The following is a 25,238-nucleotide window of genomic DNA, read 5'->3' on the forward strand; positions in this document are numbered from 1 at the left end:
GACGCTAAGGCTGCTGCTGCCGCCACCAAGAAGCCTGTGTGCGAGCACAGGTCACTCTCCACACCGCCCCTCTCGGGAGCCTGTGCAGCCCGCCACTGCCAGGCTCCCGTGATCCAGGGACAACTTCCCCGGGAGAGCGCACGGCGCGCCTCAGGCTGGTGCAACGTCACGCAGGCCTCTGCCGCCGCAGGCTCGCCCCGCCTCCTCCGTACCGCTCCCTCCCCCCGCCTGACTGAGCCAGAGCCCCCGAAGCAGCTGCTCCTTTAACCCCGTTCTGTCTGGGCGGGGAACAGACGCCCTCAGGCGACCTACATGCAGAGGCGGGTCCAAATCCAAAGCTGAACCCCGGGAGCTGTGTGAACAAAGAAGAGAAAGGGAAATCTCTCCCAGCAGCCTCAGGAGCAGCGGAATAAATCTCCACAATCAACTTCATGTACCCTTCATCTCTGGAATACCTGAGCAGACAACGAATCATCCCAAAATTGAGGCGGTGGACTTTGTGTGATTTTGTCTGTATAGCTTTGATTACCATTTGTCCTAGGGCTCTGTCTGTCTGTTTTTTAGCTTTTTTTTTTTTGTATAGTTTTCAGCATTTGTTATCATTGGTGGATTTGTTTTTTGGTTTGGTTGCTCTCTTCTTTCTTTCCTTTATTTTATTACTTTTTAAGTTTTTATTATTAATAATTTATTTTATTTTTATTTTTTAATAACTTTTTCTTTATTTCTTTCCTTCCTTCCTTCCTCCCTCCCTCCCTTCTCTCTCTCTCTCTCTCTCTCTCTCTCTTTCTTTCTTTCTTTCTTTCTTTCTTCTCCCTTTTCTTCAGAGCTGTGTGGCTGACAGGATTTGGTGCTCTGGCTTGGTGTCAGGCCTGTGCCCTGAGTTGGGAGAGCCGAGTTCAGGACATTGGTCCACCAGAGACCTCCCAGCTCCACGTAATATCAAATGGCGAAAGCTCTCCAAGACATCTCCATCTCAATGCTAAGACCCAGCTCCACTCAATGACCAGCAAGCTACAGTGCTGGACACCCCATACCAAACAACTAGCAAGACAGGAACACAACCCTATCCATTAGCAGAGAGGCTGCCTAAAATAATACTGAGTTCACAGACATTCAAAAACACAGCACCAGACATGGCCCTGCCCACCAGAACACAGGCACCAGTCCCCTCCACCAGGAAGCATACACAAGGCACTGAACCAACTGCACCCACTGGAGGCAGATGCCAAAAACAACGGGAACTATGAACCTGCAGCCTGCGAAAAGGAGACCCCAAACACAGTAAGTTAAGCAAAATGAGAAGACAGAAAAACACACAACAGATGAAGGAGCAAGGTAAAAGCTCACTAGACCAAACAAATGAAGAGGAAATAGGCAGTCTACCTGAAAAAGAATTCAGAGTAATGATAGTAAAGATGATACAAAATCTTGGAAATAAAATGGAGCTAATACAAGAAACGTTTAACAAGGACCTAGAAGAACTAAAGAGCAAACAAACAATGATGAACAACACAATAAATGAAACTAAACATTCTCTAGAAGGAAACAATAGCAGAATAACTGAGGCAGAAGAACGGATAAGTGACCTGGAAGATAAAATAGTGGAAATAACTACCACAGAGCAGAATAAAGAAAAAAGAATGAAAAGAATTGAGGACAGTCTCAGAGACCTCTGGGCCAACATGAAACACACCAACATTCGAATTATAGGGGTACCAGAAGAAGAAGAGAAAAAGAAAGGGACTGAGAAAGTATTTGAAGAGATTATAGTTGAAAACTTCCCTAATATGGGAAAGGAAATAGTCAATCAAGTCCAGAAAGTGCAGAGAGTCCATTCAGGATAAATCCAAGGAGAAACACACCAAGACACATACTAATCAAACTTTCAAAAATTAAATATAAAGAAAAAATATTAAAAGCAGCAAGGGAAAAACAACAAATAACATACAAGGGAATCCCCATAAGGTTAAAAGCTGATCTTTCAGCAGAAATTCTGCAAGCCAGAAGGGGGTGGCAGGACATATTTAAAGTGATGAAAGAGAAAAACCTACAACCAAGATTACTCTACACAACAAGGATCTCATTCAGATTCAACAGAGAAATTAAAAGCTTTACAGACAAGCAAAAGCTAAGAGAATTCAGCACCACCACACCAACTTTACAACAAATGCTAAAGGAACTTCTCTAGGCAGGAAACACAAGAGAAGAAAAAGACAACCATATTGATAACTACCTTAAATGTAAATGGACTAAATGCTCCAACCAAAGACATAGACTGGCTGAATGGATACAAAAACAAGACCCGTGTATATGCTCTCTACAGGAGACCCACTTCAGACCTAGGGACACATACAGACTGAAAGTGAGGGGATGGAAAAAGATATTCCATGCAAATGGAAATTAAAAGAAAGCTGGAGTAGCAATTCTCATATCAGACAAAATAGACTTTAAAATAAAGGCTATTACAAGAGACAAAGAAGGACACTACATAATGATCAAGGGATCAATCCAAAAGAAGATATAACAATTGGAAATATTTATGCACCCAACATAAGAGCACCTCAATACATAAGGCAAATGCTAACAGCCATAAAGGGGGAAATCGGCAGTAACACAATCATAGCAGGGGACTTTAACACCCCACTTTCACCAATGGACAGATGATCCAAAATGAAAATATATAAGGAAACACAGCTTTAAATGGCACGTTAAACAAGATGGACTTAATTGATATTTATGGGACATTCCATACAAAAACAACAGAATACACTTTCTTCTCAAGTGCTCACGGAACATACTCCAGGATAGATCATATCTTGGGCCATAAATCAAGCCTTGGTAAATTTAAGAAAATTGAAATCATATCAAGTATCTTTTCTGACCACAACACTATGAGACTAGATATCAATTACAGGAAAAAATCTATAAAAAATACAAATACATGGAGGCTAAACAATACACTACTAAATAACCAAGAGATCACTAGAGAAATCAAAGACGAAATCAAAATGTACCTAGAAACAAATGACAATGAAAACACGATGACCCAAAACCTATGGGATGCAGCAAAAGCGGTTCTAAGAGGGAATTTATAGCAATACAACTCTACCTCAAGAAACAAGAAACATCTCAAATAAACAACCTAACCTTACACCTAAAGCAATTACAGAAAGAAGAACAAAAAAAACCCCAAAGTTAACAGAAGGAAAGAAATCATAAAGATCAGATCAGAAATAAATGAAAAAGAAATGAAGGAAACAATAGCAAAGATCAATAAAACTAAAAGCTGGTTCTTTAAGAAGATAAACAAAATTGATAAACCATTAGCCAGACTCATCAAGAAAAAAAGGGAGAAGACTCAGATCAATAGAATTAGAAATGAAAAAGAAGTAACAACTGACTGCAGAAATACAAAGGATCATGAGAGATTACTACAAGCAACCATAGGCCAATAAAATGGACAACCTGAAAGAAATGGACAAATTCTTAGAAAAGCACAACCTTCCAAGACTGAACCAGGAAGAAATAGAAAATATAAACAGACCAATCACAAGCACTGAAATTGAAACTGTGATTAAAAATCTTCCAACACACAAAAGCCCAGGACCAGATGGCTTCACAGGCGAATTCTACCAAACATTTAGAGAAGAGCTAACACCTATCCTTCTCAAACTCTTCCAAAACATAGCAGAGGGAGGGACACTCCCCAACTCATTCTACGAGGCCACCATCACCCTGATACAAAAACCAGACAAAGATGTCACAAAGAAAGGAAACTACAGGCCAATATCACTGATGAACATAGATGCAAAAATCCTCAACAAAATACTAGTAAACAGAATCCAACAGCACATTAAAGGGATCATACACCATGATTGAGTGGGGTTTACCCCAGGAATGCAAGGATTCTTCAATATACTCAAATTAGTCAATGTGATACACCATATTGACAAATTGAAGGAGAAAAACCATATGATCATCTCAATAGATCCAGAAAAAGCTTTTGACAAAATTCAACACCCATGTATGAAGAAAACCCTCCAGAAAGCAGGCATAGAGGGAACTTACCTCAACATAATAAAGGCAATATATGACAAACCCACAGCCAACATTGTCCTCAATGGTGAAAAACTGAAGCCATTTCCACTAAGATCAGGAATGAGACAAGGTTGCACACTCTCACCACTATTATTCAACATAGTTTTGGAAGTTTTAGCCACAGCAATCAGAGAAGAAAAAGAAATAAGAGGAATCCAAATCGGAAAAGAAGAAGTAAAGCTGTCACTGTTTGCAGATGACAGAATAGTACACATAGAGAATCCTAAAGATGCTACCAGAAAACTACTAGAGCTAATCAATGAATTTGGTAAAGTAGTAGGATACAAAATTAATGCACAGAACTCTCTTGCATTCCTATACATTAATGATGAAAAATCTGAAAGAGAATTAAGGAAACACTCCCATTCACCATTGCAACAAAAAGAATAAAATACCTAAGAATAAACCTACCTAAGGAGACAAAAGACCTGTATGCAGAATACTATAAGACACTGATGAAAGAAATTAAAGATGATACAGATGGAGAGATATACCATGTTCTTGGATTGGAAGAATCAACATTGCAAAAATGACTATACTACCCAAAGCAATCTACAGGTTCAATGCAGTCCCTATCAAACTACCAATGGCATTTTTCACAGAACTAGAACAAAAAATTTCACAATTTGTATGGAAACACAAAAGACCCCGAAGAGCCAAAGCAATCTTGAGAAAGAAAAACAGAGCTGGATGAATCAGACTCCCTGACTTCAGACTATACTACAAAGCTACAGTAATCAAGACAGTATGGTACTGGCACAAAAACATAAATATAGCTCAATGGAACAGGATAGAAAGCCCAGAGGTAAACCCACGTACATATGGTCACCTTATTTTTGCTAAAGGAGGCAAGAATATACATTGGAGGAAAGACAGCCTCTTCAATAAGTGGCGCTGGGAAAACTGGACAGCTATCTGTAAAAGAATGAAATTAGAACACTCCCTAACACCATACACAAAAATAAACTCAAAATGGATTAAAGACCTAAATGTAAGGCCAGACACTATCAAACTCCTGGAGGAAAACATAGGCAGAACACTCTATGACATAAATCACAGCAAGATCCTTTTTGACCCATCTCCTAGAGAAATGGAAATAAAAACAAAAATAAACAAATGGGACCTAATGAAACTTAAAGCCTTTTGCCCAGCAAAGGAAAGCTTAAACAAGACCAAAAGATAACCCTCAGAATGTGAGAAAATATTTGTAAAGGAAGCAACTGACAAAGGATTAATCTCCAAAATTAACAAGCAGCTCATGCAGCTCAATATCCAAAAAACAAACAACCCAATCAAAAAATGGGCAGAAGACCTAAATAGACATTTCTCCAAGGAACATATACAGATTTCCAACAAACACATGAAAGAATGCTCAACATCAGTAATCATTAGAGAAATGCACATCAAAACTACAATGAGGTATCACCTCACACCAGTCAGAACGGCCAACATCAAAAAATCTACAAACAATAAATGCTGGAGAGGGTGTGGAGAAAAGGGAACCCTCTTGCACTGTTGGTGCGATGTAAATTGATACAGCCACTATGGAGAACAGTATGGAGGATCCTTAGAAAACTAAAAATAGAACTACCATACGACCCAGCAATCACACTACTGGACATATACCCTGAGAAAACCATAATTCAAAAAGAGACATGTACCACAATGTTCATTGCAGCTCTATTTACAATAGTCAGAACATGGAAGCAAACTACGTGTCCATCGACAGATGAATGGATAAAGAAGATGTGGCACATATATACAATGGAATATTACTCAGCCATAAAAAGAAATGAAATTGAGTTATTTGTAGTGAGGTGGATGGACCTAGAGACTGTCATACAGAGTGAAGTATGTCAGAAAGAGAAAAACAAATAACATATATATGTAACACATATATATGGAATCTAAAAAAAAAAAAAAAGGTTCTGAAGAACCTAGGGGCAGCACAGGAATAAAGATGCAGACATAGAGAATGGACTTGAGGACATGGCGAGGGGGAAGGGTAAGCTGGGACAAAGTGAGAGAGTGGCATGGATGTATATACACTACCAAATGTAAAATAGATAGCTAGTGAGAAGCAGCCACATAGCACATGGAGATCAGCTCGGTGCTTTGTGACCACCTGGCGAGGTGGGATAGGGAGGGTGGGAGGGAGATGCAAGAGGGAGGAGATATGAGTATATATGTATATGTATAGCTGATTCACTTTGTTATAAAGCAGAAAGTAACACACCATTGTAAAGCAATATACTCCAATAAAGATGTTTAAAAAAAAAAAGAAAACCAAAATTTAATAGACATTTTACGTAAATAAGAGCATTAAAGTGAGGGACATAGATAAACAACAAAAATATTTTTGGCTGGAACAAATAGAGATAGTTCAGGGAATAGAAGAGAATTTAAAAATTCTATTTAGAATATTCAGAGAGAAAGGAGAGGGTATTGAATCTAAAGAGCTGACTACTGATAAAAATATGTCTTGAGAACTAAATATTTTATTTAAAAAGTAAAATAAGTGATAAAATGAACACATAGAAGAATATGGTTAAAAGTCAAAGTAATAATCTGAAATAAAATGTCATGGACATTTCTTAGAATTTGCAACAAAATAATATGTAGATGAAGTATGAGATAAGAATCAATCCAGCATGGCCATATCTGACTAGTAGGAGTTCCTAAAAGGAAAGATTAGAGTGAAACGGTGGCAATAATAATAAAAGAAATTAAAGAAGAAAAACGTTCATAGCTTATAATAGGCATACCTTTCAGACTGAAAGTGCTGCTGAGTTTTAAGTAAAGTAAATAAAAAAAAAAAAAAAAAAACCTAAATGCATCACAGTGAATTTTCAGAATTCTAAGGGTAGAGAGAGAATCCTAAAAACTTTCAGAGGAAAATAAAACATCCTACAGACAAAAGATTAAGGAAAAATTTGAGCTTGAAAACTTCACTGACCACTGTGATCTCTAGAAGACCATGAGGCAAAACCTTGGAAGGTTTTAGGAAAAAATAGTTTATCCTTCAAGACCTATTCCCAGTTATCTTAGCATTCAAATGTAGGGGTTATTTGTGGAGTTATTCAACGTAAGTCCTCACTGAAAGAATTTGTCAAGATTATACTGTAGCAAAAATGAAAATCAGCTCATTCATTTGTTGATTTAATAAATTTAATAAATATTTATTGAGAGTCAATACATGGAAGACATCTTGCTAGAGAATGGGAGAAATATAGAGAATGTACAATGACATTTAATTTATCTAGTGATAAAGATGGATATTCATTTAAGAAAAATAATTTACTCTTTAAACTTTTGTGAGTGGAGTCCAGTAGAACAAGGGAGCATATGTGTAAACAGAGACAAGCATGAGTGGCCCGTTTCCTTGCCACTCTATTTGCATATAGCATTTGGATGCCTCATGATTGTAAGAGTTCAGTGAGACTCGAAGCAAGTATAAACATCTTACATTAACACTGAGTAAGGGAGCAGGAAAGGGGAGGATGCAGTTCTGACAGCCCCTAGAGGCCATGCTCTCTGTTCCAACCAGAACTTACTTGAATGCAGAGGGAAAGCAACGGCAGTCTAACCAACAAGAATGACCAAGGAATCCTATTATATCCTTTCTTACTTATCATTATGCTAAAAATAATAGCATAGAAAGAAAGGGAAAGATCGGGGAATCCATAGTTCTTTTTTCTTTCAGATTTTTAGTCATTAGTAAGGTAAAGGTATTGTGTTGGCAGAATATGTACATATCAAGAAGCGGAATAAAAATGTTGTTAGTTTTGCGCACTATTTTTTACTCTTTTAGTAAGAAAGATATGCATATACATGTATGGGCAATGATACAAGTTGTGTAATTTTGGTGATTCTGCATACCAGTTTAATGTTCTAATATTTGCATTTAAAACTGGCATTGCACAATATAAACAGTAAAATCCATGCTAGTAATTTAAAACTACATTTTCTTTACTTAGAACAGCATTAATATCAAATAAAAAACAAGTTGTGAGAGCGACCACAGATAAAAGGAAGAAGCTTTATATTTTAGTACTTCAGTGGCTCTTTCTTTCTGCTTTCTGAACAGGACACCTAATTTTTTCAGTTGGCACTGGGCCATGCAAGTTACATCAACAAAAGACTAACCAATTTATTTTAAAATGTAGAAAAATGAGGTTACCACATACCAAAATCTGTAGAACTTATAGAAAGTGATACTCAGAGTAAAAATTAATGTATCCTTAAATATATTTAATACAAAAATTAAAAAGAATAAAAATAAATGAGCTGAGCATTCAACTCAAGGGACTGGAATATAGCAAAATAACACAAAATGAATACGAGCTTAATATAGAACACAGACAGAAAATAACAAAAAAGGAAACAAAAATCTTTAGAAAATGAAAAGATGGCTGTTAAAAAAAATAGACAATCTTGTGGTACATGTAATGAAGAGAAAACAGAAGACATCATTAATTATGAGAAAGTGAGAATAATTAGAATTAGAGAGACTATAAAGTGATAAAATATACTATTAGTAAATTTATATCAATAAATTTTAAATTAATGTTCTAAAATATACGTTACCAAGTTTCACTTACTAAAAATAGAAAATATGAACAGATGTATATAAATACAGTTTTTCAAAAGGAAATAACTTGAAGATCTAGTCCTAAAAAGGAAGAAGCTAACTAAATAACTGATTAAATCTTTAAATGCAATGCAAATGGTAAAGCAGGCTATAAATGGTATATCATGTTACACAATCTCTTTCATGTATTTGATCAATATCATTCTTCTCAGTGAGTTTCACTCTATTCCCTATTTTACCTGGTAACCCACTTCCACTCTGTCCACCTGATTCCCATCCTAATTGAAAACTCCTCACACCTCCTTCTCCTCTGTCCTATATTATTGGAATACAAAATTGTTTTCTCACCAAATGTGTGTGTCAACATGTAGAGTTAATGTTCTTAAACAAACATGTATTTCCTTAATTCTGTGGAGAGGGTAAAAATCTGCCAGCACATGACACCTATGTCAACCGCTACATCAACACTGAACATAATACATTAAAAACTTTGTAGCGGAAACACAAAAAACACTGTTCTCTACAGGAAGCGTAAGATAATGTTGAAGGATGAAACTGCTTTGCCTGAGGAGTTTTATTAGGTGCTCCAAGCATGGGGAATGGTTTGCTGCTGAGGTGCTAGCAGTATAGACACAGGCAGAGTAAGCAGGGATGAGAATCAGAGGTACATAGACCAGGCTGAGATGATCACACTTGACCTATTTGGTGACATCAGAAGTTCAGGTAGAATTCAAGAGACCAGTATTGAAAGAAGCCCCAGGAAATGGTGATAGGCTAAGAAACCCTGTGTCCATTACAGAGTTTTACTCTTTGAGTACAAAAGGCGAACACAGCCTTTAAGAAGAGGTTTCACTCAGCTTTCTTAGAAAGAAAATTTCTCAATTACTCCAGCAATTATCCCTGTACTATTCACTTATATTCTCTGTGGAAACAGTTTCTAATCATTGCCATAATTGTAATACAGTAATTGCATTCAGTGTTTAACCAAAGGCACTGTTGCTAATTATTTTTACAACGGTTTTACTGAGTCAATACCGATCGGTGTCATCTCTCATATTTGCCCCGTGTTTCCTGGCAGCTGCTAGCAGGGGAAGTAATTACCTGGGAGCAGAGCCACAGGAATCTTCAGAGAACTGAACCACCACCAGAATACATCTTAATGAGTAGCTTTTGAATCTGTACCTCCACCTCTTAACACTACTTCCATGAAATGATGCATTCCTTAAGTAGGATCATCATATCAGGTCTCAAGATAGAATTACAAAGTATATTGAAAACTGTAAAGTAACCCTAAATAAGAAGTTTGGTATGCTCCAAAAATACAATGTATGCAAATTTTTCATCCGAAGAGAAAAAGATCTTGTCTAGGATTGGAATAATTGGGCTGCAGTTATTGTAGCCTTGTGTCTCTCAACTCTAACTGATATACTGTCCTGCCCTTTCACTCATTTATCCTCATAAAATTCAGCTGGAATCCCCCCCACTTATAGATACTGCAACTACTGAAGAAAGCAAAGCCTGCATCATCATATTAGAAATTAGAAATAAAACTAGGGAGGATATGTTTATTTCTACCGCGCTTGTCAGCTCCGACTTAATAACTGATGTCAAGATATAAAATTTCAAATTAGGTGAAGGTCCACCTCTAATCCACAAGCTAAATCTCTAGGCAATATGGGAAGGATTTTATTTATTTGTTTGTTTGTTTATTTGTCTGTTTATTAAGAGGTATTCAGTTTCCTTGCATGTGGATTTTATTTGGGGGGGTTGTTATTTTAGAAATAGCATGCACTTTCTCTTTAAGTATCCTAATAGAAAAATTAAAACAAAAGAATAAAAATGTGTTTGTTCTGGAATCTTGGATTTTTTACCCCCTCACAAACAATAATATTTAATGATCTGTTAAAAAGAGATTTTTCTAAAGGGTTTTTATTATGCATACACAGCAGGGCTTGCTTTAAAATGGCTTGCTTCTATTGCAATGAGAAACAGAGAAAAGAGATGTGATGGGCCAGAGAACTTAATAAAAGAATATGAGATTCAGAATTCCTGTTCAAAGGCAAGATACCAACTAGGGAATATAGGTTCAAATACGATTTTCATCTTTTTGAGTTCACTCTTTAAGCTAGTAAACATTTTATTTAACAGACTTTAGGAAAAGGGTTGTCCTTCCTCCTTTCACCTATGTAAAATAAAAACATATGATTATGTATGAAAAGCAAAAAATAAAAATAAATGTATGAGCAGAGGCACATGAAAGAGCCTGGACAGACTGGGCAGTAAAAATATCAAGTTGGATGGTGATAGAAAACTTACACTACAGAAACCAAGGAGGTTATGCAATTCTAACTAAATAAATAACTGCAAGAGCTGAAAGCAGCAGTGAGTTCTAGAGTGAAGGAATTGTACAAAAAACCCCCAGTAAAAACAGAAAGACCAGAAGGCAAATTGACCTCTCTAAGCTCAGTTTGAGATCTATTGGAATGCCCAACATATATTTTTTTCTCAGCATTGTATCAATATTGCAACAATCAGATAGCTGTTATCTCTTATCTTTTCTTCACAATTCTTTCCTTGAAACTGCTTTCCTCCCTCTATAAAACGTTAAAGCATCCTCAGTGAATCTGAATCCTTTAGGAGTTTTGAGAATGGGGAGTTGCTGTTCAATGGGTATAAAGTTTAGTTACATAAGATGACTAAGTTCTGGAGGTCTGCTGTACACACAGTGATTATAGTGAACCATCTATACTGTACACTTAAACATTTGTAAGAGGTTGGATCTCATGTTATCTGTTCATACCACAATTTTTTTTTTTTTTTTTTGGCTCCCAGGCCTGTGGCTGTGTTATCCTGGGACCTCCCTCTGCTCTGGTCCTGGGAATTCCTTTTGCCCTTCTGTGATTTACATTCCCTATTTCTAGGATCTTGCACCTTCTTCTTTTTTAAAAAAAGGGGTTTTAGGCCCTCCTACACTGTTGGTAGGAATGTAAATTGGTACAGCCACTATGGAGAACAGTATGGAGGTTCCTTAAAAAATGAAAGCTAGAACTACCATATGATCCAGCAATTCCACTCCTGGACATATATCCAGACAAACTTCTAATTAGAAAAGATACATGCACCCCAATGTCCATAGTAGCACTATTCACAATAGCCAAGGCATGGAAACAACCTAAATGTCCATTGATAGATGAATGGATAAAGAAGATGTGGTACATATATACAATGGAATATTACTCAGCCATAAAAAATAATGAAATAATGCCATTTGCAGCTACATGGATGGACCTGGAGATTATCATATTAAGCAAAGTAAGTCAGAAAGAGAAAGAAAAATACCATATGATATCACTCATATGTGAAATCTAAAATATGACACAAATGAACTTATCTACAAAACAGAAACAGACTCACAGACAGAGAGAACAGACTTGTGGTTGCCAAGGTGAGGGGAGGGGGAGGCGGAGGAGGGATGGATTGGGAGTTTCAGATTAGCAGATGCCAATGATTATATATAGGATGGATGAATGACAAGGTCCTATTGTATAGTACAGGGAATTATATTGAATATCCTGTGATAAACCATAATGGAAAAGAAAAAAAAGGAGTTTTAGGAAGTCAGATGACCACCGTAATGAGCCTTCCCAATTCTCTAATTCTCTGGGTGTACTTGTGGCAATGAAAAAAACTGCTGGAGCATTTTTCTTTATCTTATATATTTACCCCCTATTAGTCATAGTAATTTTTTTAATAGATCTTTATTGGAGTATAATTGCTTCACAACACTGTGTTAGTTTCTGTTGCACAACAAAGAGAATCAGCCATATGCATACACATGTCCCCATATCCCCTCCCTCTTGAGCCTCCCTCCTACCCTCCCTATCCCACCCCTCTAGGTCATCACAAAGCACCGAGCTGATCTCCCTGTGCTATGCTGCTGCTTCCCACTAGCTATTTTACATTTGGTAGTGTATATATGTCAATGCTACTCTCACTTTGCCCCTGCTTCTCCCTCCTGCCCCATGTCCTCAAGGCCATTCTCTAAGTCTACCTCTTTATTCCTGCCCTGCAACTAGGTTCATCAGTACCATTTTTTTTTTAGATTCCATATATATGCGTTAGCATATGGTATTTGTTTTTCTCTTTCTGACTTACTTCACTCTGTATGACAGACTCTAGGTCCATCCACCTCACTACAAATAATTCAATTTCATTTTTTCTTATGGCTGAGTAATATTCCATTGTATATATGTGCCACATCTTCTTTATCCATTCATCTGTTGATGGACATTTAGGTAGCTTACATGTCCTGGCTATTGTAAATAGTGCTGCAATGAACATTGTGGTACATGGCTCTTTTTGAATTATGGTTTTCTCAGGGTATATGCCCAGTAGTGGGATTGCTGGGTCATATGGCAGTTCTATTTTTAGTTTTTTAAGGAACCTCCATACTGTTTTCCATAGTGGTTGTATCAATTTACATTCCCACCAACAGTGCAGGAGGGTTCCCCTTTCACCACACGCTTTCCAGCATTTATTGTTTCTAGATTTTTTGATGATGGCCATTCTGACTGGTGTGAGGTGATACCTCACTGTAGTTTTGATATGCATTTCTCTAATAATTAGTGATGTTGAGCAACTTTTCATGTGCCTCTTGGCCATCTGTATGTCTTCCTTGGTGAAATGACTATTTAGGCCTTCCGCCCATAACTGGATTGTTTATTTTTTTGATATTGAGCTCTATGAGCTGTTTGTATATTTTGGAGGTTAAATCTTTGTCTGTTGTTCCATTTGCAGATATGTTCTCCCATTCTGAGGGTTGTCTTTTTGTATTGTTTATGGTTTCCTTTGCTGTGCAAAAGCTTTTAATTAACTCCCATTTGTTTATTTTTGTTTTTATTTCCGTTACTCTAGGAGGTGGGTCAAAAAAATCTTGCTGTGGTTTAAGGTCAAAGAGTGTTTTTCCTATGTTTTCCTCTAAGAGTTGTATAGTGTCTGGTCTTACGTTTAAGTCTTTAATCCATTTGGAATTTATTTTTGCGTATGGTGTTATGTAGTGTTCTAATTTCATTCTTCTACATGTAGCTGTCTAGTTTTCCCAGCACCACTTATTGAAGAGGCTGTCTTTTCTCCAGGGAGGCAAGTAATTTTGTTTTGAAAACAAGAAGATGATATGGAAAATGTTTTTATAAAATAATCAAGAAAAAAGTCTCATCAAATGAGGACATATATGTAAGTGATTAGGAAATTTTAAAGCAGTTTGCTATAAAAACAAGTGGTTCTTTTATTACTGTTATTTCATTATTATTATCTGCCTCAAAGAGCATCTATCCACTATTTGTTTTGGTAATCACATAGGAAAAAATTTTTCCTAAAAACCATTGGGTTTCAATTAAATCTGATAAACAAATGCTGGAAGGAGGGCATACAGTCAATTAGGGGATAAAATTAATTTGTTGTAGGAATATGTAGATGGGGCACAACCCATCTCTGATAGGAAGACAGGAAGGAGGGGGAAAATTTTTCCTCTTTTAAGATGTGCCCGGAGGCTGGGATCTGCAGCTGGGCATTAAGCAGTTCAGTTTCTAGGAGAGTTTCCATTTCCAGTTAAAGGAGAAAAGTAGGGAAGCTTGCTCTCTGGAGGTGGGCAGAGAGTCAGTGTCACCATCAATGGAACTAACAGCAGGACTAGGCAAGTGGCAAGTTGGGACTGTAGCAGAGACACAGCTCACCGGTAATCTAGTGGCAGAAATGCATTTATTATGATTTTGCCTAATGTTTGTAAATAATAATATTATATTTGACCAGGAGATATCTCCTTTCACTAGATTTATCCTTAACATATCTTTAAAATACCATTATAATAAGGAAAATAATATTAGGCTCATTGTAATTTTTTTTGGATTACTAACATCTTACTTTTTAATTTTTATTTTGTTCTCATTTTTCCTTTTCATCTATATTTCTTTTTTTTATTGACTGAAAATTTTAATTTATACTTTTATTCTGTTTCATATTTTTCCACAACTAATTTGAGATCTATAAACTTTGTTTTTATTTTTTTAGTAGGTATGAAAACTTACCATGGAATTTAATATTTTTAGACCTCAAGCCTAGGTTAATCAAAAGGTTAATCAATATTTTGGCCATCCTCTGGAAAAAAAAATACAAGAAACTAGGTACTTGAACTCTGACCACTACCCTCTTTAGTTATATGCTATTTGTTGGCCAGTATTGACTTCTGTTTTATTTTAAATTTTTTGTAATTGCATAATTTAGACACTATCATTATTATTATATTTGGAAAATATATCACTTTTTGTGTAGGTAAATTAATTTCTGTTTTTGAGTTTTTCTGCTAGAGTGACTGTCATTTGAATATTTATTTTATAGAATGTTCCTGAGGATCTGTTGATGGTGAATTTTCTGCTTTTGCTTGTCTATTTTTAAAAGTTTGTTCTTATTCCAAAAAGACAATATTGCTAAGGACATACTTCTAAGTGGACTGTAAACTTTTCTTAGCAATTTAAAGATATTTGTCCAATGTTTTCTGACTCCATTATAGCTATAGAGACGTTTGTTGTCATTTAGGTGATCTTTCTTTTGTTTCTAGGCCCTTTTAACAGAGATTGGGAAACTACACCTAATGGCCTGTCTCCTGTTCTTATATGGCTCTCAAGCTAAGAATGGTTCTTATATTTTTAAAGGATGAAAAAAGAATAATATGAGACAGTACTCCTACATGGCACACATGCCTAAAACATTTACTCCCTGGTCCTTTTCAGAAAAAGTTTGCTGAACCTTGTCCCTGTTTGCCTATTATAAGGATATTTTCATTTTATCTTTCTCTCATTAAATTCAATCATTCATTTTTCTTCCTTCTTTCCTTCCTTCCTTTCTTCCTTCCTCTCTCCCTCCTTTCTTTCCCTTCCTCCCTCCCTCCCTTCGTTCCTTCCCTCCCTCCCTCCATTCTTTTTCCCTTCCTTCCTCCCATTTCCTCTTCCTCTTCCGTCCTTTCATGAGCTCTCTCTCTCTCTTCCTCTTTTTTCTTTTTGTTTGTTTGTTTTGCAGTTTCCCTACAATGTTGTAGGTGCCAATTTATTTTTGTTTGTTCTACTTTACATAACTTGTAAACTTTGTGCTGGTGAACTCATAGGTTTGGTTTACTTAAAAATAAATTCTAACATTGTCTTTCAAGTATTATATCTCTCATACTTTTTCTGCTGATGAAACTTGTCACTCTGTGTTCCATGTCTATTAAACTCTTTCATAATTTCCATCTCCTTTTTTCTTAAGCAGCAAATCATGAGTCATTTTTCCAGCTCTATTTTCACTTTCATGAATTCTCTTCTCATCTGTGTCTAAACTGCTATATATATAACTCATATCTTGAATTTGTCTTGCCGATGATTATGTTTTTAATTTTTAAAAGTTGTACTTTGATTTCTAAAAGTTATACTTTGTTCTAATTTTATTTCTAGGCATTATATTTTGTTCTTTGCCAACCAGTTTTTGGCAATTTTTTGTCCTTCCTGATTTTTTAAATTTTGTGTTTTACTTATGCATATTTATTTTATCTTCTGAATCTGATAACTAGCAAATCTTAAGTATTTATGCATAAATATATTTTTTATATTAATTCTCACTCATGGTGTTTAACATACTTAAATGTTAGCTTTTTTTTTTTTTTTTTATTGTGGCCACATATTTGGTTTAGGTTAATATATGAGAATCCTTAGGACTTAAATTTAGATTACATTCTTGTAAAGAGGATTTGGATCTACTTCTACTTGGGTCAAGACTACCACCGAATTAAAACTCCTCATTTTATTTGCTCTAGACTAATGCAGAATATTTATTTGCTCTAGACTAATGCAGAATATTTATTTGCTCTAGACTAATGCAGGCTTACCTTTCCTATCCGATCTCAGCTATCTCAACTCCCTTATTGATGTTTGCTTCCATATAGGCCTTAGCTACACTTGACTTGGGGGCACTATTCAAATTCTCTTCTTCATCTTCTACTGCTCCTTCTCATCCTTCGTTTTCTTTTTTTGTTTTTTTTTTTTTTTTTTGAGATTTTTCCGAGTTATGTTTTTTTTTTTTTTTTAAACATCTTTATTGAAGTATAATTGCTTTACAATGGTGTGCTAGCTTCTGCTTTACAACAAAGTGAATCAGTTACACATATACATATGTTGCCATATCTCTTCCCTCTTGCATCTCCCTCCCTCCCACCCTCCCTATCCCACCCCTCTAGGTGGTCACAAAGCACCGAGCTGATCTCCCTGTGCTATGCGGCTGCTTCCCACTAGTTATCTATTTTACATTTGGTAGTGTATATATGTCCATGACACTCTCTCACCCTGTCACATCTCACCCCTCCCCCTCCCCATATCCTCAAGTCCATTCTCTAGTAGGTCTGTGTCTTTATTCCCATCTTGCCACTAGGTTCTTCATGACCTCTTTTTTTTTTTTTTTTCCCTTAGATTCCATATATATGTGTTAGCATACTGTATTTGTTTTTCTCTTTCTGACTTACTTCACTCTGTATGACAGACTCTAACTCCATCCACCTCATTACAAACACCTCCATTTCATTTCTTTTTATGGCTGAGTAATATTCCATTGTATATATGTGCCACATCTTCTTTATCCATTCATCCGATGATGGACACCTAGGTTGCTTCCATGTCCTGGCTATTGTAAACAGAGCTGCAATGAATATTTTGGTACATGACTCTTTCTGAATTATGGTTTTCTCAGGGTATATGCCCAGTAGTGGGATTGCTGGGTCATATGGTAGTTCTATTTTTAGTTTTTTAAGGAACCTCCATACTGTTCTCCATAGTGGCTGTATCAATTTACATTCCCACCAACAGTGCAAGAGTGTTCCCTTTTCTCCACACCCTCTCCAGCATTTATTGTTTCTAGATTTTTTGATGATGGCCATTCTGACCGGTGTGAGATGATACCTCATTGTAGTTTTGATTTGCATTTCTCTAATGATTAATGATGTTGAGCATTCTTTCATGTGTCTGTTGGCAATCTGTATCTCTTCTTTGGAGAAATGTCTATTTAGGTCTTCTGCCCATTTTTGGATTGGGTTGTTTGTTTTTTTGTTATTGAGCTGCATGAGCTGCTTGTAAATCTTGGAGATTAATCCTTTGTCCGTTGCTTCATTTGCAAATATTTTCTCCCATTCTGAGGGTTGTCTTTTGGTCTTGTTTATGGTTTCCTTTGCTGTGCAAAAGCTTTTAAGTTTCATTAGGTCCCATTTGTTTATTTGTGTTTTTATTTCCATTTCTCTAGGACCTGGGTCAAAAAGGATCTTGCTGTGACTTATGTCATACAGTGTTCTGCCTATGTTTTCCTCTAAGAGTTTGATAGTGTCTGGCCTTACACTTAGGTCTTTAATCCATTTTGAGTTTATTTTTGTGTATGGTGTTAGGGAGTGTTCTAATTTCATACTTTTACATGTACCTGTCCAATTTTCCCAGCACCACTTATTGAAGAGGCTGTCTTTTCTCCACTGTATATGCTTGCCTCCTTTATCAAAGATAAGGTGACCATATGTGCGTGGGCTTATCTCTGGGCTTTCTATCCTGTTCCATTGATCTCTATTTCTGTTTTTGTGCCAGTACCAAACTGTCTTGATTACTGTAGCTTTGTAATATAGTCTGAAGTCAGGGAGCCTGATTCCTCCAGCTCCATTTTTCGTTCTCAAGATTGCTTTGGCTATTCGGGGTCTTTTGTGTTTCCATACAAATTGTGAAATTTTTTGTTCTAGTTCTGTGAAAAATGCCAGTGGTAGTTTGATAGGGATTGCATTGAATCTGTAGATTGCTTTGGGTAGCAGAGTCATTTTCACAATGTTTATTCTTCCAATCCAAGAACATGGTATATCTCTCCATCTATTTGTATCATCTTTAATTTCTTTCATCAGTGTCCTATAATTTTCTGCATACAGGTCTTTTGTCTCCTTAGGTAGGTTTATTCCTAGGTATTTTATTCTTTTTGTTGCAATGGTAAACGGGAGTGTTTTCTTAATTTCACTTTCAGATTTTTCATCATTAGTATACAGGAATGCAAGAGATTTCTGTGCATTAATTTTGTATCCTGCTACTTTACCAAATTCATTGATTAGCTCTAGTAGTTTTCTGGTAGCATCTTTTGGATTCTCTATGTATAGTATCATGTCATCTGCAAACAGTGACAGCTTTACTTCTTCTTTTCCGATTTGGATTCCTTTTATTTCTTTTTCGTCTCTGATTGCTGTGGCTAACACTTCCAAAACTATGTTGAATAATAGTGGTGAGAGTGGGCAACCTTGTCTTGTTCCTGATCTTAGTGGAAATGGTTTCAGTTTTTCACCATTGAGGACAATGTTGGCTGTGGGTTTGTCATATACGGCCTTTATTATGTTGAGGAAAGTTCCCTCTATGCCTACTTTCTGCAGGACTTTTATCATAAATGGGTGTTGAATTTTGTCGAAAGCTTTCTCTGCATCTATTGAGATGATCATATGGTTTTTCTCCTTCAATTTGTTAATATGATGTATCACGTTGATTGATTTGCGTATATTGAAGAATCCTTGCATTCCTGGAATAAACCCCACTTGATCATGGTGTATGATCCTTTTAATGTGCTGTTGGATTCTGTTTGCTAGTATTTTGTTGAGGATTTTTGCATCTATGTTCATCAGTGATATTGGCCTGTAGTTTTCTTTCTTTGTGACATCTTTGCCTGGTTTTGGTATCAGGGTGATGGTGGCCTCGTAGAATGAGTTGGGGAGTGTTCCTCCCTCTGCAATATTTTGGAAGAGTTTGAGAAGGATAGGTGTTAGCTCTTCTCTAAATGTTTGATAGAATTCGCCTGTGAAGCCATCTGGTCCTGGGCTTTTGTGTGTTGGAAGATTTTTAATCACAGTTTCAATTTCAGTGCTTGTGATTGGTCTGTTCATATTTTCTATTTCTTCCTGGTTCAGTCTCGGCAGGTTGTGCATTTCTAAGAATCTGTCCATTTCTTCCAGGTTGTCCATTTTATTAGCATAGAGTTGCTTGTAGTAATCTCTTATGATCGTTTGTATTTCTGCAGTGTCAGTGGTTACTTCTCCTTTTTCATTTCTAATTCTATTAATTTGAGTCTTCTCCTTTTTTCTCTTGATGAGTCTGGCTAATGGTTTATCAATTTTGTTTATCTTCTCAAAGAACCAGCTTTTAGTTTCATTGATTTTTGCTCTTGTTTCCTTCATTTCTTTTTCATTTATTTCTGATCTGATCTTTATGATTTCTTTCCTTCTGCTAGCTTTGGGGTTTTTTTGTTCTTCTTTCTCTAATTGCTTTAGGTGCAAGGTTAGGTTGTTTATTCGAGATGTTTCCTGTTTCTTGATGTAGGCTTGTATTGCTATAAACTTCCCTCTTAGAACTGCTTTTGCTGCATCCCATAGGTTTTGGATCGTCGTGTCTCCATTGTCATTTGTTTCTAGGTATTTTTTGATTTCCCCTTTGATTTCTTCAGTGATCACTTCGTTATTAAGTAGTGTATTGTGTAGCCTCCATGTGTTTGTATTTTTTACAGATCTTTTCCTGTAATTGATATCTAGTCTCATAGCGTTGTGGTCGGAAAAGATACTTGATACGATTTCAATTTTTTTAAACTTACCAAGGCTTGATTTGTGACCCAAGATATGATCTATCCTGGAGAATGTTCCATGAGCACTTGAGAAAAATGTGTATTCTGTTGTTTTTGGGTGGAATGTCCTATAAATATCAATTAAGTCCATCTTGTTTAATGTATCATTTAAAGCTTGTGTTTCCTTATTTATTTTCATTTTGGATGATCTGTCCATTGGTGAAAGTGGGGTGTTAAAGTCCCCTACTATGATTGTGTTACTGTCGATTTCCCCTTTTATGGCTGTTAGTATTTGCCTTATGTATTGAGGTGCTCCTATGTTGGGTGCATAAATATTTACAATTGTTATACCTTCCTCTTGGATCGATCCCTTGATCATTATATAGTGTCCGTCTTTGTCTCTTGTAATTGTCTTTATTTTAAAGTCTATTTTGTCTGATATGAGAATTGCTACTCCAGCTTTCTTTTGATTTCCATTTGCATGGAATATCTTTTTCCATCCCCTCACTTTCAGTCTGTATGTGTCTCTAGGTCTGAAGTGGGTCTCTTGTAGACAGCATATATATGGGTTTTGTTTTTGTATCCATTCAGCCAGTCTGTGTCTTTTGGTGGGAGCATTTAATCCATTTACATTTAAGGTAATTATCGATGTGTATGTTCCTATTCCCATTTTCTTAAATGTTTTGGGTTTGTTATTGTAGGTGTTTTCCTTCTCTTGTGTTTCTTGCCTAGAGAAGTTCCTTTAGCATTTGTTGTAAAGCTGGTTTGGTGGTGCTGAACTCTCTCAGCTTTTGCTTGTCTGTAAAGGTTTTAATTTCTCCATCAAATCTGAATGAGATCCTTGCTGGGTAGAGTAATCTTGCTTGTAGGTTTTTCTCCTTCATCACTTTAAGTATATCCTGCCACTCCCTTCTGGCTTGCAGCGTTTCTGCTGAAAGATCAGCTGTTAACCTTATGGGGATGCCCTTGTGTGTTATCTGTTGTTTTTCCCTTGCTGCTTTTAATATGTTTTCTTTATATTTAATTTTTGATAGTTTGATTAATATGTGTCTTGGTGTGTTTCTCCTTGGATTTATCCTGTATGGGACTCTCTGTGCTTCCAGGACTTGATTAACTATTTCCTTTCCCATATTAGGGAAGTTTTCAACTATAATCTCTTCCAATATTTTCTCAGTCCCTTTCTTTTTCTCTTCTTCTTCTGGGACCCCTATAATTCGAATGTTGGTGCGTTTAATGTTGTCCCAGAGGTCTCTGAGACTGTCCTCAGTTCTTTTCATTCTTTTTTCTTTATTCTGCTCTGCAGTAGTTATTTCCACCATTTTATCTTCCAGGTCACTTATCCGTTCTTCTGCCTCAGTTATTCTGCTATTGATCCCATCTAGAGTATTTTTAATTTCATTTATTGTGCTTGTCATCGTTTCTTGGTTCCTCTTTAGTTCTTCTACGTCCTTGTTAAATGTTTCTTGCATTTTGTCTATTCTATTTCCAAGACTTTGGATCATCCTTACTATCATTATTCTGAATTCTTTTTCAGGTAGACTACCTATTTCCTCTTCATTTGTTAGGTCTGGTGTGTTTTGACCCTGCTCCTTCATCTGCTGTGTGTTTTTCTGTCTTCTCATTTTGCTTATCTTACTGTGTTTGGGGTCTCCTTTTCACAGGCTGCAGGTTCGTAGTTCCCGTTGTTTTTGGTATCTGTCCCCAGTGGCTAAGGTTGGTTCAGTGGGTTGTGTAGGTTTCCTGGTGGAGGGAACTAGTGCCTGTGTTCTGGTGGATGAGGCTGGATGTTGTCTTTCTGGTGGGTTCGTCCACGTCTGGTGGTGTGTTTTGGGGTGTCTGTGGCCTTATTATGATTTTAGGCAGCCTCTCTGTTAATGGATGGGGCTGTGTTCCTCTCTTGCTAGTTGTTTGGCATAGGGTGTCCAGCACTGTAGCTTGCTGGTCGTTGAGTGAAGCTGGGTCTTGATGTTGAGATGGAGATCTGTGAGAGATTTTCGCCGTTTGGTATTACGTGGAGCTGGGAGGTCTCCTGTGGACCAGTGTCGTGAAGTTGGCTCTCCCACCTCAGAGGCACAGCCCTGATGCCTGGCTGGAGCACCAAGAGCCTTTCATCCACACGGCTCAGAATAAAAGGGAGAAAAAATGGAAAGAAAGAAAAAAAGAGGATAAAATAAAATAAAATAAAGCAATTATAATAAAAAATAAGAAAAAAAATTATTAAGAGTAAATTTATTAAGAAAAAAATTTTTTTTTAATTTTTAAAAATAGATTTATTAATTTTTTATACTAAAAATAAGAAAAAAATTATTTAGAAAAAATTTATTAAGAAAAAAAATTTTTTAAAATAAAAAATATGAAAAAACTTATTAAAAATTTTTTTTAAAAATAGAAAATAAGGAAAAAATTATTAAGAAAACATTTATTAGGGGAAAAAAAAATTTTTAAGCCAAAAAAAAAAAAAAAACGGTCAGACCTAACCCTAGGACTAACGGTGAGAGCAAAGCTATACAGACAAAATCTCACCCAGAAGCATACACATCTACACTCAGAAAAAAAAGGAAAAGGGGAAAAGTTAATATATCCTGCTCCCAAAGTCCATCTCCTAAATTTGGGATGATTCGTTGTCTATTCAGGTATTCAACAGATGCAGGCACATCAAGTTGTTTGTGGAGCTTTAATCCGCTGCTTCTGAGGCTGCTGGGAGAGATTTCCCTTTGTCTTCTTTGTTCGTACAGCTCCCGGGGTTCAGCTTTGGATTTGGACCCGCCTCTGCATGTAGGTCCCCTGAGGGCGTCTGTTCCCCGCCCAGACAGAACGGGGTTAAAGGAGCAGATGATTCGGGGGCTCTGGCTCAGTCAGGCCGGGGGGAGGGAGCGGTACGGAGGAGGCGGGGCGAGCCTGCGGCGGCAGAAGCCGGCGTGACGTTGCAGCAGCCTGAGGCGCGCCGTGCGCTCTCCCGGGGAAGTTGTCCCCGGATTACGGGAGCCTGGCCGTGGCGGGCTGCACAGGCTCCCGGGAGGGGCGGTGTGGAGAATGACCTGTGCTCGCCCACAGGCTGTTTGGTGGCGGCAGCAGCAGCCTTAGCGTCTCATGCCCGTCTCTGGGGTCCGCGCTGATAGCCGCGGCTCGCGCCCGTCTCTGGAGTTCGTTTAAGTGGCGCTCTGAATCCCCTCTCCTTGCACGCCGCGAAACAAAGAGGCAAGAAAAAGTCTCCTGCCTCTTCGGCAGCTGCAGACTTTTTCTCGTGCACCCTCCCGGCTAGTTGTGGTGCGCTAGACCCTTCAGGCTGTGTTCACGCAGCCAACCCCAGTCCTCTCCCTGGGATCCGACCGAAGCCCGCGCCTCAGCTCCCAGCCCCCGCCCGCCCCGGCGGGTGAGCAGACAAGCCTCTCGGGCTGGTGAGTGCTGCTCGGCGCCGAGCCTCTGTGCGGGAATCTCTCCGTTTTTCCCTCTGCGTCCCTGTTGCTGTGGGATCCGCGCTGATAGCCGCGGCTCGCGCCCGTCTCTGGAGCTCGTTTAGGCGGCGCTCTGAATCCCCTCTCCTTGCGCGCCACGAAACAAAGAGGCAAGAAAAATTCTCTTGCCTCTTTGGCAGCTGCAGTCTTTTTCCCGGACTCCCTCCCGGCTAGCACCGAAGCCCGAGCCCCAGCTCCCAGGCCCCGCCCGCCCCGGCGGCTGAGCAGACAAGCCTCTCGGGCTGGTGAGTGCTGGTCGGCACCGCTCCTCTGTGCGGGAATCTCCGCTTTGCCCTCCGCACCAATGTGGCTGCGCTCTCCTCCGTGGCTCCGAAGCTTCCCCCCTCTGCTACCCGCAGTCTCTGCCCACGAAGGGGCTTCCTAGTGTGTGGAAACCTTTCCTCCTTCACAGCTCCCTCCCACTGGTGCAGGTCCCGTCCCTATTCTTTTGTCTCTGTTATTTCTTTTTTCTTTTGCCCTACCCAAGTACGTGGGGATTTTCTTGCCTTTTGGGAGGTCTGACGTCTTCTGCCAGCGTTCAGTGGGTGTTCTGTAGGAGCAGTTCCACGTGTAGATGTATTTCTCATGTATCTGTGGGGAGGAAGGTGATCTCCGCGTCTTACTCTTCCGCCATCTTGCCTCCAGAGCCCTCATCCTTCGTTTTCTGACCCTTGGGGATTTCCCTGGGAGCTCAAGACTCTTTAAATATAATTTATGGTAGTTTATCAATGATCTGCTTGTAGATAGATTATTCTTTAGACCATATAGTCATTTTTGCTGCTGTAAAAAAGGAGTCCTCTAACTTACAGATAAGAAAACTAGAAGTTGGAAAGAGTATGCAATTTTTCTCAAGCAACATAGGTAAAAAGTGGCAGAGGTAACATTATAACTTATAATTTCTAGTTCTTATGCCAATAATTCTTCCATTTTTTACAATATTACAACTGACTCTCATGGATGAAGTCCATCATTACTGGCTCCTTTGAATTCAAAGTGACATATAATATGAACTACCCAATTCATCATCTCTTACTTTATACTCATTTATATGGTTCATTTATTTTAATGTATATCAATTTTGTCTCCATATGTAGACTGAAAAATCCCTGATGTCAGGCAACGTATCTGTCCTCTTACCTTTATCCCTTTATCCTTTGAATATCTAAGTGAATATCTAAATTCTAAGCACTAACACTTGTTCACTGATTGTTTATGAATCAATATAATCCATGTAACATTTTAGCTCCTATTTTCTTTACTTTGTCTCTCCTTCTCTCTTTCTGTTTTAGTCAGTATCTCAAGTATACAAAAATGCAATCTTCTTCATATCAAAGGTCTTGTCAATTCTGCTTAAAAGGGAAATCATGCATATTAATGACCTGTACATATAGTAACATGAGCAATGTTATATAGCTTAGTATTTTACCTGTCTAAAACTGAATCTGTAGCAAACTATTTAT

At 37.7% G+C, this 25,238-nt stretch overlaps 1 protein-coding gene across 1 annotated transcript in view; it reads right to left on the reverse strand.

Annotated features, from left to right (window-relative positions):
* The window catches only part of KCTD8 (potassium channel tetramerization domain containing 8), a 276,658-nt gene that overhangs the window by 18,182 nt on the left and 233,238 nt on the right, over positions 1 to 25,238 (reverse strand). The window lies entirely within an intron of this gene.

Source organism: Eubalaena glacialis, chromosome 5 (assembly GCF_028564815.1).
Source record: "Eubalaena glacialis isolate mEubGla1 chromosome 5, mEubGla1.1.hap2.+ XY, whole genome shotgun sequence".
NCBI lineage: Eukaryota > Metazoa > Chordata > Mammalia > Artiodactyla > Balaenidae > Eubalaena > Eubalaena glacialis.